At 44.3% G+C, this 18302-nt stretch overlaps 1 protein-coding gene across 1 annotated transcript in view; it reads right to left on the reverse strand.

The window, feature by feature from the left end:
* The window catches only part of ANKRD55 (ankyrin repeat domain 55), a 1118826-nt gene that overhangs the window by 1029034 nt on the left and 71490 nt on the right, over positions 1 to 18302 (reverse strand). The gene's annotated exons all lie outside the window — the stretch shown is intronic.

Raw genomic sequence — 18302 nt, forward strand, 5'->3', positions numbered from 1 at the left:
CCAGTCCTGGATGGCCTGTATTTTGCTCTCCAATGGTTGAACCTGGCCTCCACCTACAAGGTGGCCCAGGTATACAACCTGTGTCTGCCCTATCTGGCACTTGGTGGCCTTGATAGTGAGGCCTGCCTTCTGCAGGGCCTCTAACACTTTCCTCAGGTGGACCAGGTGATCCTCCCAGGTGGAGCTAAAGACAGCGATATCGTCCAGATACGCCGCACAGAAGTCGTCCAACCCAGTGAGAACTCGATTCACCAGCCTTTGGAAGGTGGCAGGTGCATTTTTCAAACCAAAGGGCATTACCACGAACTGATAATGCCCACCCGGGGTAGAAAATGCGGTTTTGGGCTTGGCCTCCTCAGCTAACCTGATTTGCCAATACCCAGCTGTCAGGTCAAACGTACTTAAGTAGTTGGCCGAGGCCAACCGGTCGATAAGTTTGTCTGCTCTTGGTATCGGGTGGGCGTCAGTCTTAGTGACTGCATTGAGACCTCTGTAGTCCACGCAAAACCTCATCTCTTTCTTACCGCCCTGGGTGTGAGGTTTCGGCACGAGCACTACGGGACTAGCCCAGGGGCTGTCCGAGGGTTCAATGACTCCCAGCTCCAACATTTTCTGCACCTCTGTCTTGATGCAGTCTCTGACATGATCAGGTTGCCGATAGATTTTACTCTTTACGGGCAGACTGTCCCCAGTGTCGACCTCATGGGTACACCACTTGGTCTGACTGGGTGTCAGAGAGAACATATGTCGAAAGGATTGAAGAACCTGTTTACAATCCTCTTGTTGATGTCCAGAGAGGCTGCCGCAAAAGACAACACCATCTACTGATCCATCGTCAGGGTTCTGAGAGAGCAGGTCCGGGAGAGGGTCACTCTCCTCCTCCTGTCCCTCATCTGTGGCCATGAGCAAGCCCATGCCCTCCCTGTTGACATATGCCTTGAGCCTGTTTACATGGAGCACCCTGTGGGGGCTCCGGGGAGTTCCCAGGTCTACCAGGTAGGTGACCTCTCCCTTTTGCTCAATGATCGTGTGGGGCCCAGACCATTTGTCTTTGAGTGCTGCTGGGGCCACTGGCTCCAGCACCCACACCTTCTGTCCAGGCTGGTACACAGTCAGGACAGCCTTTTGGTCGTGCCAAGCTTTCTGTAATTCTTGGCTCGCCTCCAGGTTTTTAGACGCCTTTTCCATGTACTCCGCCATCCGCGAGCGGAGACCGAGCACATAGTCCACAATGTTTGATGCCGGCTTTCTGAGAGGTCTCTCCCATCCTTCCTTTACCAAACAAAGGGGTCCCCTTACAGGATGTCCGAACAGAAGCTCAAAAGGGCTGTAGCCAACCCCCTTCTGCGGGACCTCTCTGTAGGCGAACAAGAGGCAGGGTATCAGGACATCCCATCTCCGCCGAAGCTTTTCAGGTAGTCCGTGAATCATCCCTTTTAGGGTCCTATTGAATCTCTCAACAAGCCCATTGCATTGTGGGTGATAGGGTGTGGTGAACTTGTAGTTGACACCACATTCCTTCCACATAGCAGTCAGATATCCCGACATGAAGTTTGCACCTCTGTCTGAGACGACCTCCTTAGGGAAGCCCACTCTGGAGAACACTCCAAGTAGGGCCCGTGCCACCACAGGTGCTGTAGTGGTCCTAAGGGGAATAGCTTCAGGATACCTGGTGGCGTGGTCCACCACCACCAGTATAAACTTGTGCCCTGATGCTGTCTGGGGTTCCATTGGTCCGACAATGTCGATCCCCACTCGTTCAAAGGGTACCCCCACCACTGGTAGTGGTATGAGGGGGGCCTTTGTCGTGCCACCTGACTTACCACTGGCTTGGCAAGTGACACAGGAGCGGCAAAACTCCTTCGTATCTTCGGACATGTGGGGCCAGTGAAAGTGTGGAACAATTCTGTCCCAAGTCTTATTCTGGCCTAAGTGACCTGCAAGGGGAATCTCGTGGGCCAAGGTGAGAAGGAAACCTCTCAGAGACAAGGGGATGACCAGCCTCCTGGTCGCACCAGGTTTGGGGTCTCTTGCCTCGGAGTACAGGAGTCCATCGTCCCAGTACACTTTGTGGGTACCTGTGGCGTTCCCTGCAGCCTCAGCAGCGGCCTGCTGTCTGAGGGGTTCAAGTGAGGGGCAGTCTAACTGTGCCTTCCCCAGGTCTTCCCTGGAGGGTCCCCCTGAGCCCAGAAACTCAACCTGACCAGGTTCAAGCTCTTGCGGCTCAGTTTCCCTCAGTTCTTTAAGGTCAGCCTCCTCGGAGACTTGATCCACATCCTGGGGCAAGGGGGAAGGCGAAGCCTTACCCTTACTGCTCCTTTTCTTGGAAGGTGTCTGGTCCGTTCTTCCAGGATCCAGCACCTGTTCAGTGGGGCATCTTTTGGCCTGTGACCTGGTCACAGCAAGGACATGTGCTGGCAAACCTAACATTTCCATGTGAGTCCTCTGCTCCACTTCTGACCATTGTGACGTTTCCAAATCATTGCCCAACAGACATTCTACGGGGAGGTCTGAACTAACCACAACCTTTTTCGGGCCACTTACCCCTCCCCAGGAGAAATCAACAACTGCCATACTGTGATTGGTAGTGACGTTGCTGGCATTGGTCACTAGGTAACTGGTACCTAGCATGATCTGTCCAGGGTCCACGAAGTTAGGCGTCACCATGGTGACACTGGCACACGTGTCCCTGTAGGCCTGAGCCACTCTTCCATTTATCAAAGGTGTCTGTCTGTATTTGCCCAAAGTATTGGGACTGGCATCAGGGGACATATCCATATCCCCGGTACAGACAAGGACGGCCTGAGTGAGCGTGCCGACTAAGTCGTCACTCCCCTCGGTTCCCAAGGTTAACCCAACTAATGCCTTGGGAGGCGCACTACCACTGCTGACTGTACTAGGGGGTGCAGGTGCCTTAGGGGCTGCAGTGGCAGGAGTTTGCCCTCCTTTCTTGGTGCACTCACTAAACCAGTGAGTCTTACTTTTACAGTATTGGCACCACCTTTTTGACTGGCCTTCTTGAGTCTTCTTCTTCTGTGAAGCCTGACCCCCACCCTCTTTGGTTTGTTGGGGACCTGTCGAAGACTTCTGGTCATTTTGTTCGTTCTTGTTACCCTTTTGGTCTGCTTTCTTCTGACCACCCTGGTTCTGATTCTGGTTCTGCTTGACCCTTGTTCTGACCCATCTGTCTGCCTTCTTTCCCAATTCTTGGGGAGAGGTCAGATCCGAGTCGACAAGGTGCTGATGCAACAATTGGTTCTGACAGTTGTTTAAAATCTGTTCTCGCATGATAAGATTGTACAATCCTGTGTAATCAGTAACCTTGCTACCCAGCAACCAGCCTTCCAAAGCCTTAGTGGCACAATCGACAAAGTCAGCCCAATCCTGAGACTGAATTTTCTGGGTGTCCCGGAACAGCACCCGGTACTGTTCCGTGGTTAAGCCGAACCCATCAATCAGTGTGTTCTTCAGGACTTGGTAGTTGTTAGCATCCTCAGCTCTTGTAGTGAGGAGCTTGTCCCTTCCTTTACCTTCAAAGGAAAGCCACAGTATAGCTGCCCACTGACTTGGGGGGACGCACTGGACAGTGCAGGCCCTCTCCAAGGCAGTTATCCACTTGTGGATGTCGTCCCCTTGTTTAAAGGGGGGCACTATTTTACTCAGGTGTCTAGTGTCTATACCCCTGTCTTTCTCTCTATTGAGAATGCTGCCACCAGTGGGATCTAACCCACTTAATTTCTGCTCTCGGGCTAAGGCAAGTCTTTCTTTGGCGAGGGCAAGTTCTTCCCGCTCGATCCTCAGATTGACCTCCCGCATCTTCGCTTCATGCTCCCTCCTCTGAGGGGAAGTCATTCCTCTCTGAGAAGGTGCCTGAGAGACATGTGTATGAACCGATCTGCCAGAGCCTCTGGAGAGAGACCTAGCTCGTCCGTTCCCAAGGTTAAGCCTGCTTGAGCGTGGGCCCGGGGCTCCCCCAGTTCCATTCTCATGCCTGCTTAAGTTGGTCCTTGTAAGCCTGCCGACTACCACTGGACCTTTGTCTGCCTCGTCTCCCGATAACTCGTCCTCGTCCTCCTCCTCTGTGTGGAGGTCGAGGTCTGGGTCACCGAGGGTTCCCTCTAAGGGAGGCATGTTCCCATCTGCACTGGGGGGACCTGGGTTAGAGGACCTCCTAGCATCGTACGCCTCTAAGAGACCTATCAGAATTGCGATGGTAGGGTTAGAACCCTGGTTTAGCTTCCTGGAGGCACACAGTTGTCGCATCTCCTTGAAGCTAAGAGTTGCATATCGTGACACGACCTGTGGAGGGTCACTGACCACTAAGGGAGTCTGCGAAGACTCTCCGTGGATCGACATGCTTTTCTAGTGAGGTGTAAGTGTTGCACCTACCTACACTATGGGTTTACCTACTGATCCCTTGCTAAGAGTTGTAGTCAGGGTGTGATAAGCCCTGTTACACTACAACAGCCGGTTCAGTAGAACTCGGAGTATTCTAAGTTAAGTTATATGTACCTGGGTACTTATGTGATCTTTCACTGCGATATTCTTAGGATACGTGTGTGGTAAAACAACAGCAAGCTCAAATCCCAACCGCTGCTCACCAATGTGAGAAGTTGGCCTGATATGTAGAGCTCACTATTCTAGTGATCACTGTGTATCATTCCAAACGACCCTTATTGATGATTGGTTGTAAGTCAACCTTTTAGACCAGCTATCCTAGTAGCGTGGATACGAGCAGTCTTAGGCTAAACTCTAGAGGGCGTGTTAAGCCAGCTGTTTACCATCACATATACCCCTTGAACACCAAGCGAAAGGATACCACACAAGTTGTTATGAAAATAAAGGATATTTATTTATAACAAGACTACCCTGGCTCTTTATGAGTCAGGGAGCTAAGCACAATACAAAACTCTTAGGAAAATACTTCTGGTTGCACAATTTACACAAATGCCCGAGGGCACGAAACCATTACACTGCAAGTGGAAGGGGAGAGGTTAGAAAGTCTAAAGTTACCGATTCCGGAGTGATCCGATCAGTGGGACTTAAACGAAAAAGGAACTGGACACTTGTAGAGCGAACCTGCGATGGAGCACCGAAATGCTCGTGTTACCTAGCCCAGAGGCTGCGGCTGTAGAAGGTTCGGCAAGATGTCGGAAGTCCTCGTTGTAGTCTCAGGAGCCTGAAAGAAGAAGTTGCTGGCAGGCGACCAGTGACGATGTTCGGAGCGATCCAAGCCTGGATCGGTGATAAAAAAAACCTGAAAGCAGAGGGGACTCAGTTCTCAACCGCTAGCCAGCGATCGTGTGGGTACCAGGAGGGTACCGGTTGAAGTCACCTCGACCAGGTGAGTGGATGACGTCGGACTCGGCTGTTCCTCGGACCAGGAGGCGCGGTGGCGACCAGGATGGAGGGCGAGCTGTCCCACGAAGGTGTCTGCTGTCGATGATGCTGGGCCCAGGCAGGGGCAGCGGATCTTGGCAGTGGCAACCCAAGCGGGGGAGTCAAGATGGCGTCGGGAGTGGACCAGGAGGGTCCGTGGTACTCCTCTGTTGAAGGGGAGCAAGAGCCAGTCTGGAGCAACCAGACTAGTGATGAAACAATCGTGGTGCGTCGTGAAGAGGGCCACAAGCTGGTCGGCAAGTGGTCGAACAACGCGGTGAACAACAAGGAGCGGAAGGGCCCCCACGCAGATCTCGGGGATGCTGGGGAGGCAGACTTCGATGCTGGAGCTGCTCAGGGTTAGGGCTTCTCAAACCCTAGGTGCACTCACTCGAGGGTCCCTCGGTGGGCGTGCTAGATAAGCGTCGTGCAGGTTCTGAAGATAGCCGGTCCCGCAGGTCTCGTCACACCTACGACTCTCAGCTGGGCTGATGAGGTAGGTAAAAGGTCAGAGATGGCCGGGTACTCGGGTCTCGTCGAGCTGGGCAGTCTTGATCCGTAGGAGAGACTTACAGCAAACCGCAAGCGCTTAGGTGGTGCCTGCTGGTGCAGGGTGGCTACTCCTTAGCCACAAGGGAGAGTCTTCAGAAATAGTCAAGAGTTCCTTTCGTGGAAAGTAGTTCGTGATTCGGAGTTATCCGATTATCTGATTATCCAATTTGGGAAGGGGACTCGCTCCTACCTTTATTCTAAGAAAAGGGGCTGGCCCGTGACTAGGTTCTACCTATGGGTGGAGCCAGGAGGGGGGTGGTTACACCCCTATCCTTTGTCCGGCTTCGCGCCAGCTCAGGGGCTGGTGTGCCCCCGAAACTGGTTTGAGCCGGGCTATGCACAGTGAGCACCGGGGTGCCACTGGCAATCACCTTCCTTTCAGCCCTGCCTACCTGGGATACACAAACCCTGTCTGGGATGGTGCTAACACCGCCCTCGACAGGAAACCCTTTGTCCAAGCTCCCTTTGCTGGAAGGTCCCCCAGCAGCAGGAGGTCAGACTTGTGTCTGGTGGCAGCATCCATTTTGTGATGCTGAGGCTTGAGCAAACTTTAACCGGGGTTCAAGGTTACTTCCATGTCGTGTCCCTCTAAAAGGGGGGAATGCTAACCCCGTCGCCGGGGCTGGCGAGGGGTTCGTATTCCCATTCGTATGACACCTTACTCGACATGTGTAGGTGATGCAATGCCAAAGTTAGCAAATAACCGCAAGGATTATAATGCATTAAAAGTAGTTGGCCCGCGTCACCATGGAACGGCTATTAGGACTTGGTTCCGCAAGCCGTCGACGGGCTCAGCTCGCGCCAGAGCACCGTCCCACATGATTCCCTGCACTCTGCCTTCAGGATTGATAAGGCCTGCTATAGGAGTGACTGATAGGAATCCATGTGTCCATTTTTAGGGTTTAGGTGTAGGAATACTACACCTACAGCAACGGGTGATTACACCACGTGGCCCCAGCTGTCGTGCAGCCAGTTGTGTCAGATTTGGGCGGCCATTCCAGGGGTGGCATAATACATGCTTCAGCCCCTGGTAGGCCCTGGGTACACCGATGCCCTGGATACCTGTGGTATGCTGAGACAGGGACTGACAAGGCGGCCCAGTTCCAATTAGTGGATGCACCTAATGTACATGTGTGATAATTTCGAGAGAGAACAGCTAGGCTGTGGGTCTGATTGGCAGGCCCACAGCCGGGGAAAGTCGTAAACCAATGAAGCAAAAGCAAAAAATCTGGGTGATCATAGGATTGCAGACCCTACTCTCCTACAGTAATTTCAATACAACGTCTACTACAACGTGTACAGCAACCAACTCTACACAAAGTGTCAGTATTAATCTTAATAATCCCAAAGAATTCTTGACTAGCTCAGGAGAGCCTAATGTAAAATGGCAAGAGTGGAAAGAATATTTTGTTAATTATATTGCCACTCTTGAAGACAATGAAAGTGTCATGTCTCCTGAAAGGAAAAAAAGAATTTTAGTGCATTGTTTAGGACCTGAAGGTCTTAGGGTTTACAATCAAATGCAGAAAATAGAAAGAAGTGGTGATTTAGATGTTTTCAAATGCGCAATTGCAGATATTGATGACCATTATTCACCAGGGGTGTGCGTGGCTGTATCTAGACGCACATTTTATAAACGAAAACAAGACACCAATGAGTCAATCGAAGACTATGTATCTGCATTGAAGAATTTAGCTATTAAATGCAAATTCGGCACTTTACATGATGACATGATCAGGGATCAAGTGGTTATGTGCACTAAAAACAAGAATATCCAAGACAAGCTATGGATTGAAGGTGAAGCCACCCTCAAGGATGTCATTACTTCAGTTAAAAAGGCAGAACTTTCTGAGAGATGTGCTAAAGCAGTAACCATTTCCAATGAAGCTGTATCTGTAAACAAGATCAGTGACAATAGAAAAGAAAAATCTTCCACTTACAAACAGCAAAGGCCATACCAAAATACCAATATGAGATCATATCAAAACACTAACTTTAGGAAGGAAGAGAATATTACTCAATCTGGTTTTGTATGTTATAGATGTGACAGCACATCTCATACTGCAAGATTTGACAGATGTCCCGCTAAATCAGCTAAATGCCTTGAATGTGGAATTATAGGTAATTTCTATAAGGTTTGCAGAAGGAAACGTTCCAAAAAACCTTGTGTTACCTGCATTACAAACAATGGTTCAGACTTATCGGATAATAATGATGATGATGAATCTCCAGAAAACTCTTACATTATTCCCGCTGGTACTGTGAGAAATGTTGTTGTAAATATCACAGGTGGTGATAGCAACAAAACTTTATGCATGATATCTTTTGGTGGTATAATTTTGCAGGTCGAAGCTGATTCTGGATCTCCTTTCACCATCATTGCTCGATCCATTTGGGATGAAAAATGTGCTAACACTATTGGTTCTTATTTACAGCCTACTGATGTGAATCCAGAAGGTTTTACTGGACAGAAAATTGAGATGCTAGGCTTTAGGTCTCTTATTTTTTAATTTAAAGGTAGAAAAGCATTGTGCAAATTATATGTAGCTACTGATGGACCTTCTGTTCTAGGGTGGAAGGATCAACGCTCACTCAATATTATCTTAGATCTTAACAGTCCTGAACAAGATTTAGTTATGTGTGATGCTGAAAATACAAAAAAGTGGGTTATGGAAGAATTTCCTAAAGTTTTTGCTGGTGGCATTGGGAAACTTGATGGTTTTTCACACTAAATTCGAATCAAACGCAATGATTTTTCCAAAATTCACAAAGTACATCATATTCCTTTGATTGTACGAGATGAAGTTAAAAAGGAATTGAAAAAATTACAGGATGCTGGTATAATAGAACCAGTAGAGGCTTCTGACTGGATTTCTCCCATCGTGATAGCAAAGCGTGCCAATGGGAAAATTTGCATGTGTTTTGACTTAAAGATACTTAAATGATAATACCATTATTGATAAATTCCCTCTTCCAAGGATTGATTAAATGCTTTCATAAACCAAAGGTGCCAAATGGTTTTCAACCATTGATCTTTCCAGTGCATATTACCAGATCTCTTTGCATCCCATGAGTCAACAGTTTACAGCTTTTTGTACCCCCTTTGGTTGCTTTCAGTTTCACTGCATGCCATTCGGGTTGGCATCCGCAGCTGCGGTATTCCAAAGACTCATGTACAAATTGTTTAGTGATATGCAAGGGGTAGTGTTTTTCCAGGATGACATCCTGGTTATGGGAGCCAATAAGAAAGTCCCCGATGAGCTTTTAAGAAAAGTAATGAGTATATTACAAGACAGGGGTGTAACAGCAGAACTTTCTAAATACAAATTTGCAGAGAAAAAAGTTACTTACTTTAGTCATAAAGTCAGTGCTTTGGGTATCAGACCTAAATCCAGTTTGGTAAGCGCCATTATTGATGCTCCTGCACCTAAGTCCAAAGAAGATCTCAGATCTTTCTTGGGAGTTGCGGAATTTTACTCTAAGTTTGTGGACATGTTTTCGGAAAAAGCTCATGTCATGAGATCTTTACTTAAAAATAAGATTCAATTTGTGTGGTGTGCTTCTTGTCAACAATCCTTTGAAGAGATAAAGAAAGCTATTGCTCATGCACCTAATCTTCAGGGTTTTGATCTTTTTGCAAATACTATTGTTACTACTGATGCTAGTAACAAGGGCTTAGGAGGTGTTTTAACTCAATTGGATGACAATAAGGAGTTTATTATCGCCTTTGCATCACATTCTAAGGGTTTCCTAAGTTTATATTATCCGATAATGGTGTGCAATTTAAATCTTTTGAAATAAAGAATTACCTGACTGCTTCTGGCATTTAACAAAAGTTCACTGCTTTATATCATCCCAGCAGAAATGATATTGTCGAAAGGGCCAACCGTAGTATTAAGGGGGTTCTTCAACTTGCCAATAAAAGTAATTTACCTTGGGAGGAGGAGTTGAAGAAGTTACTTTGGGCCTACAGAGCACTATCCATAGTACCATTGGCAAAAGTCTTTTCTATTTAATGAGAGGCAGGATTCCTCATTCTAAAATTAATCCCGGTTGGTTGGATAGGAATGGAATGATTCAGTATGATATACCGACTGCGAGAGAATGTATCAAGGAATCCCAATTGAAAAACAAAATTTACTATGACCAAAAGCATGGCACCAAAAAGTAAATTTGTTTGATGGTCAACAGGTCTGTGTAAAAACTGCTAAAAAATCCCAAAGGGGAAAGTAAATTTAGCGGCCCTAAACTTGTTGTAAAGGTCATGAATAACACTGATTTGTTACAAAATGGTGAAGGTTGGCGCTTTACCAGCCTGGCACCAGTTACATCTAATAGTAAATTGGAAAATTTGGGTGAGAATAAAACATTTTGGTGGTTGGATACTTTAGACACCATTCAGAATAGTGAAAATTCAAATATAACTGATGTTGTCCCTGAACTTGTTGACATGCAAGATGTTGTTTCCAAGGACAGGCAAAAAGTTGCTTCCAATTTCAAACCTGTGTCAGATGAAAATTTACAATATCCTCCAAACCCTGTTGTATCCTCTAGTGATAAGAGTGTTATCAAAACTTCCAGTGGGAGGGCTGTTAAGAAACCAAAATATCTTGAAATGTTTCATTGTAGTTAATTTTTTATTTATTTTTTCCTTTAAGGGGGGGATTGTGTAGTATTGTGCTTAATGGGCAAGTCTCTACTAGTATTAGAACTATATTAACAATCTAGAATTGTAGAACAGTATGATGTGGTTAGAATTCTCTTAGTGATCATTACTGCTGGGAGACTGTTCATGTTGATGTTCCTTCATGCGGGGGCTAGAATAAAGAATCCAATCTTAACAGCAATGAAGGTGTATGCAGTTGTATGTACTCTGCCATTACTGATTCTATACTATGTTTCAGATGAGTGAGCTTGAGCGCTGCAGTATGTCCCGGCACGTGGTTGGAGACACACCGGTGGCGGAAAGGTGAGCTGTGAGGGTTTTTTCCGCAGTGTCAGCACTCCGTCTCCCTCTCCATATCTTTTTTCTCTCTCTCACACTCTTTCTTTCTTTCTCTCTCTTCCTCTCTCTCTCACTCTTTCTCCCGCTCTCTCTCTCACTCTTTCTCTCTTTCTCTCTCACTCTCCTTTGATAGACGCATGATGCACAATCTTATCTTGCTTTTTGTATTGCAGGCTGTGATTCACAGATTGTCGAGGGATGACACGCCATGGCTGTACCTACTTTTATTTTGTAGTTTTCTGTAAATAAAATGTTTTATATGTAAATCCATTGATGACTGTGATTCTCATTTGTCCAACCTCACATGCATCTTCATTGTTATAATTGGGCGACATCTGCCGATTTGTTACGTTCCAGATTTCGGAAGGTTGCTGTCATATTTGTTTGGGGGGGGGTCAGGGGTGATGGCGGACAAGGGGGTGGTGGCGGTGCACTCTTGGGTGTCTGAGTTGCATGATTGTTGGCTCCATGGCATCTGTTGTCGTTCAGGTGTGACTGTGGGCTAGGCTCTCTTTCAAGTTGCAGGTTGTAGTCCGACTTTACACCAGGTCAGAGCAGGTTTAAACTTCCTGGTGCTAATGCACCTTATCGCCTGTTTTGTGTTCTATTCGCCGATCTTGCTGGTCGTTGAGAATGTTGCGAAGTGATGTGTTCGCTGCTTTTGCACCGGAACACCTACTCTGTATCTCATTAGCGATATTTGCCAGGGTCATCCGTGACGATGTTTTTTGAGGCTGCTATCACTGGTAAACTGGTGATATGGGCTGTTTGCACCAGCTTGTGAATGGTGCATTAAATTTATCACCATTTTGGCTGCGATAAAGTGCCGTTAACTTGGCGATGTGTCCTTGAAAATATGCCCCTTGTGTTATAAAGAACTGAGAAGTACTCAAGTGCCGCGCTGGGAGCCGCGCACCCTTCGTGTTCACACTAGGTGGTCGCGCTGACAGTCGCGCTAGGATTACGACTCCAAACTTTTTTTGGGGAAAAAAACGTTCACTTTCATTAATGTACATTCCCCTCGGGAACCCCATCCCCCGAGGCATGCCCACATCTACATTTTCTTTTTAAAGGGGAGTGGGGCCGCACGGCGCCCCTCCCAGGCCACTTCTGGCCCTGGGGACCCCATCTACCCGGGGCCTGGCATCTCTGTTAGGGACCCTGGGGGAGAGCGGGAGCCGGCATTGCTTTTGTGCAACGGGAGCTGCTAACATACAGCTTTCCTTGCCCAAAAGCAATTCTCCTTGCCTTTATTGAAGCGAGAGGAGGTGTCATTCTGTTCAGCAGTTCGGACTGTAGCCTGGGCTAAAGTTTCCTCTGGGAAATTGATTTTCAGACTTTTATTTTTTGAATTTCTCAACAACAACTGAACGGATTTACACCATTTAAAAAAAAGGTCGCTTTCTGAACCAAGGGCATCCTTTTTGCCAAATTTGGTGTAATTCCATTCAGCATTTCGGGCTGTAGCCTTGGCTAAAGTTTCATATGGAAATTAACATGAAGAATACACTTTTTGGGACCACCCTTTTTTCTCAGCCCCCGCTTGACGATTCACCCCCAAACTTTCAGGATAGGAGCTGACCTGGATAGATATTTTTTTGGGAGAATTTCGCGAAGATTCGTCAAACGACGCCAATGTTATTAGCAAATCAAAAAATGCTTTTCCTATGGAAACTAGGTTCTAACTTAGGTAATACATATATATATATATATATATATATATATATATATATATATATATATATATATATATATATATATATATATATATATATTTATTCACTGAAAAAAACATGGGTTTCACACACGTTATAGTTAGGAATTAGCATTTAAAAAACCTTAGAAATTCAATGAAAAAACCAAAGGTTTCACACATGTTATAGTTAGCTGGACATTTCACTCGTAAAAAACCAATGAAATTCCCCCGTTATAGTTAGTTCAGCTAACTATAACTCGCGCGCCCGCAATGCACTGCTGATGACGTCACATATTACATCACTCATGACATGGTCAGTGACATCACTCATGACATCATTGATGACATCTCAAATGACATCACTGATGACATCATTCAGAGAATGTGTGTTTTTCAGAAAATTACATATGTTTTATATATGTATATCTCAAGGTCGATGGAAGAATAAATGGGTATATAAGTGTCTAAATGGATGAATTGTTTTTGAAAAATTGATTGTATAACTGACTGATTAAGTGTATCTTAGTGAATACATGGCTTAGTGAGTAATGTTTAAATATGTAAATATCTGTATCAGTCTCTCACTTTGTGTATAAGTGGCTGCATGGGTTGGTGAGTAGCTACATGGGTGTCTATATAGGTTATTAGTTGGTTTTTTGAGTATCAGTGTCTGATGTCTGTATGGTTCGGTGGGGGGTATTACGTAGTGCATAGATGCATGAATGAGTGACTCACTCTTTGTATGTGTTGAAGACAGCATGTGTGCAGGACTCTATGGGTGAATGAGTGTGTGCATGGGTGTGTTAGTGAGTGAATGACTGTCTCAATAGTGTCTCTATGAGTAACTACATATGTTTTAAACTAGTATATGTGACAATTGGTGTATATAAGCGAGTATATGTGAGAGTGAGAGATTGGAAGAGTTCCTGTATGAATAAGTATGTGTTTCTATAAGTGATTGTTTAAAAGACTAAGTATGTGTAAGTTTCTGTAGAAGTAAGTGTGGCGGTGTGTGTATAACTGTATATGCAAGTAAATGTATGTTTGTTTCTTTATTAGCATGAGTGACTATGTGTGTGAGTACCTCTATGGATGAGTGGCATTGTGTAACAGGATGTATACGTGTATGAGTACATATGATGAGTGAGTACATGTCTGAGTGACTGTACAGGACTGTTGGTGAATGAGTGGATGTGTATGTGGATCTTAGAATTACTGAATAGGTTGTTGTGACTGGTATTGGTATGTCCATTGTTTTTAAAATTTTAATTTCTATTTTTGAATGTGTGTATCAAAGGTTATATTAGGGGCAGAGGTGGTCTGCCACTCTATCACAAGGATGATGTCATCAGTGTTGTCATCAGTGATGTCATTTGAGATGTCATCAGTGATGTCACTGACCATGTCATGAGTGATGTAATATGTGACGTCATCAGCAGTGCATTGCGGGCGCGCGAGTTATAGTTAGCTGAACTAACTATAACGGGGGAATTTCATTGGTTTTTTACGAGTGAAATGTCCAGCTAACTATAACATGTGTGAAACCTTTGGTTTTTTCATTGAATTTCTAAGGTTTTTTAAATGCTAATTCCTAATTATAACGTGTGTGAAACCCATGGTTTTTTCAGTGAATTTGCAAGGTTTTTTAAATGCTAATTCCTAACTATAACGTGTGTGAAACCCATGGTTTTTTCAGTGAATTTGCAAGGTTTTTTAAATGCTAATTTTTTTATTTTCTTCTATTTTTTAAACATATATTTTTTTTAATTTTCTATCCTTTTTTTGAGACTATGGTTACATTTTTAAAATTCTATAATATGTTTTTTTAAAAATATTTTATAAAATAAACAGGTAAAATTTATTAGCAATACATTTTTTCCTTTTTTTAAAATTTTTTTTTTAGTACGCGTACCGTAAGCTTACGGTAAGCGTACGGTTTACGCAATGTCCGTAATTTATCTACGCTGTTTGCGTATAGTTACGCAATTTGCGTAGCCGCGCGTACTCCGCGTGGGACGCGTACGCGTGTACGCTACACGCGCACGTTACGCGGAAGTGTCGGGTAGTGACTGTTATGCGCATGCGCGCAAGCGCGTGTCTTTTTTACGCGCATGCGTACTTTTGCCGTAAGCGTACCGTAAGCGTACCGTAAGCGTACGGTAGGTCATGTGATCATGAAACACAACTTTTGATTGGTTGAAACTACTTTCAGTTCTAGAACTCTCCTACACCACACCCATTCCCCTCATTTCTGCTTGTGATCCCTTAGGAGAAGGAGCTGGGTTGTCTTTGTGATACGATGGCAGAACAGCAGAGCCCTTCTGAGAGTGAGGCTAGCACTAGCAGCACTACCTTGAGGCAGAGAGCGAGGAAACAAAAGACCTCTTATGTATGGGATTATTTTACTTTTCCTGAAGGCCAGCAAAAGGTAAATGCACCCTTAGTGACTTGCAAGCTGTGTCAGCGTGTACTTTCAAGAGGTAATCCTGACAGGAAGTATTCCTTTGGGAATCATACCATGATGAGGCACCTCAAGGATGTACACAAAAGGACACATGCTCGACTTACTGGAGGTAACCCTTCAGTAAGTCAACCAAGCACATCCACAGCAGCTCAGCCTGGACCATCATCTGCAGGGCTGAGTCCTTCTTCTGCAGGTCAGGTGAGCCCTTCATCTGTGGGGGGAGCATCTCCTTTTGCTGGCCCTCTGGAAATTAACCCTCGATTTCTGAGGGTTGATATTCGATGCGCCTCTTGTCATGATCTAATTTGTCATAGGGAGACCAGTGTTTCCCTAGTGAACCTCAAAATAGATCAGCACACTTGTCGCAGAGACTAATTTTCCCAATCTTTCTTTCCTCTGTCCCTGCATGAACACAACGGCTCTTTTAAGAGCCAACCTTATCTTTCATCTTTTTTTTTATATATGTTTTTAAAAACTTTTTTTATTTTTTTTTTACCGTACGCGTACGGTGCGCGTATTTTTTTTTTTTTTTTAAAAACACTAAAAATCAATTATCACATTACAAGGTCTTTGAGAGACTACAATTATTATTATTGACTTACCATACCCACTCAAAAAAATATTTATTCATTTGTTTTTAAAAAAAATTGCTTTAAAAATGGTTCTAGTTTTCGAAAATTTTCTATAACAATCTGAAAAAAAAGAAAAAAGTATTAATATTTTTAAAACATTTTATAATACAGTACACATATTTACATATTTATCAAAAAATATTTTTGCCTTATTTTTGCTGTTTTCAGAATATATTGCATGTGTATCCTGGGTGACTGCCTACACTCCAGCAAGGGCAACCAGCCTTAGTGATGCTGAATGTATTTGCATTACAGACTGAAACCTCAAACCCCACTCGCTTGTAAATACTGTGCATGATTATACATGGAAAGGAGCTGGGTGTGTGCTAAGAGTCTGCTTCTGCACCAAAAAATCGCTCCCCCTTTTTCCTACTAATGCAACTGTGAAATCACCAGAGCAAAACGCAATAAATCTCTGCCTGTAATTCCTATTTGCACACAGAGTCATGTTTTCACATTAGTCACAAAACGAAATTTCTTTGCCAATTTGAATGCACACTTACTGTTCTTTTTTTTTGGCAAGTGATAATCACTTTTACAGACTGACACATTATGAATCCACTTTTCAGATTTTTTTAAAAGCCCATGTCCAGACTGCTTTTTCAGACCACCACCATGTGTATCCTGGGTGACTGCCTACACTCCAGCAAGGGCAACCAGCCTTAGTGATGCTGAATGTATTTGCATTACAGACTGAAACCTCAAACCCCACTCGCTTGTAAATACTGTGCATGATTATACATGGAAAGGAGCTGGGTGTGTGCTAAGAGTCTGCTTCTGCACCAAAAAATCGCTCCCCCTTTTTCCTACTAATGCAAATATAAAATTACCAGAGTTGTACACAATAAATCTCTGCCTATATTTCCCAACATGTGTAACCTGGGTGACTGCCTACATTCCACCAAGGGCAACCAGCCTTAGTGATGCTGAATGTATTTGCATTACTGAGTCCAACCTCAAACCCTTAAACTATTCATTTTTTATACCAATACACCTTAATTTATCGTGAAAACATAGTCCATATTATTTTACATGTTCCTCACATTTAAATTTCTCCCAAAACAGAAAATAATAAATGCAACTTCAACAAAAAGAATTACATTTCTATTATTCATTTCTTAATTTACCATATACATCTCCTCTCAAACTCTAACCTCACCTTTAAAATTAGTTAGTTGTGAAAGAAATGTGGCACTCAAACAGCAGATTATCAGAGCCAGGATCTCTGTTCTCTACACCTCTCTCCTCTCAGCAGAACCAGATAATGGCAAAGTTTCCCTCTATTTTTCCACACATATACATGTAAGTTTCAAATCTCAGTGCTTCCCCCTTTTTTTCAAATGTAATCACACATTTCTATTGGTTGAAAACCAACCCTTTTCCAAAAGTACCCTTCCCCCAACTTGACTTCTGCCTAGTACCCTTCCCCCAACTTGACTTCTGCCTGCTACCATAGCAACAGCTCATGGAACACTGCTGTGTGGAGTCAGGTCAGAAGTTCGCCAAACAATGTTTCAATTCCACAGAGCAAGAGTGCTTGACTTTTCAAACCTAACAGCAAATCCATAGTACTGTTCTTTGGTAACACATTTTTCTGTACCAATACAAAACATGCTTCTATTAATTTACACATACAGCCTAGTTTTTATTCTAGAATGGTATGAAACAGCCAATCAGTTCTTTTTTTTTTGAAAAAAATATGTATGCCTCCATTTCCAAACTGTCTTTCTTTTCATATTGCCATTCTACTGAAAGACACCTCCTGAGTGCATCCAGTTCTCCTTTGAAGATGTTCACAGTGTGGATTGTAGGGCACAGCTATGTCTTCTGGAGTGAAAAGTTTGCAGAGAAAACAGGTATGGTGAGAGACCTTGCTTTGCCAAATGTAGACATTAAATGGATTGGTCAGAGAGGGTTAAAGTGGCACCAATTGATGCCATTGGTGAAATCCTTCATGCAAATCCAACACCCTGACCTCATAATAGTGCACTGTGGTGGCAATGACCTAGGCACTTTGACTGGGGTAGGTCTGGAAATGCTTATGAAGGACACCTTTGCACAACTGTTTTCACTTTTCCCTAAAACTGCCTTTGTGTTTTCTAACATATGCCAAAGGCAAAAATGGAACTGGTCCAATCATTTCTGTCCGCAGATTGACAAAGCAAGAAAGCACGTCAACAAATCTGTTTCTGCTTTCCTCCGTGACTATGGTATGGGTTCCATTTACCACAACAACTTGCGTTACGACATGCAAGACATTTATAGAGGAGATGGTGTGCACTTCAATGATGAAGAGAACAGAGTCTTCCTCTTGAACCTTAGACTCTGCATCGGTACTTACTTGTAGGTACCACTAAAAAATCACTTAATAAACACAACGGCTCTTTTTAGAGCCCCCTAATATCTAAACACTTAAATCTGAATTTCATTTTTTTTTTACCGTACGCTTACCGTAAGCTTACCGTACGCGTACCCCGCGATTTTTTTTAAAATCAATAAATGTTTTCTTTGTACTTTTCTGTCCTTCTTTGACCCCCTTACAAATGTTAGGGGGTCTGTAACTCTCTTCCTTGC

This window comes from Triturus cristatus, chromosome 2_1 (assembly GCF_964204655.1).
Source record: "Triturus cristatus chromosome 2_1, aTriCri1.1, whole genome shotgun sequence".
NCBI lineage: Eukaryota > Metazoa > Chordata > Amphibia > Caudata > Salamandridae > Triturus > Triturus cristatus.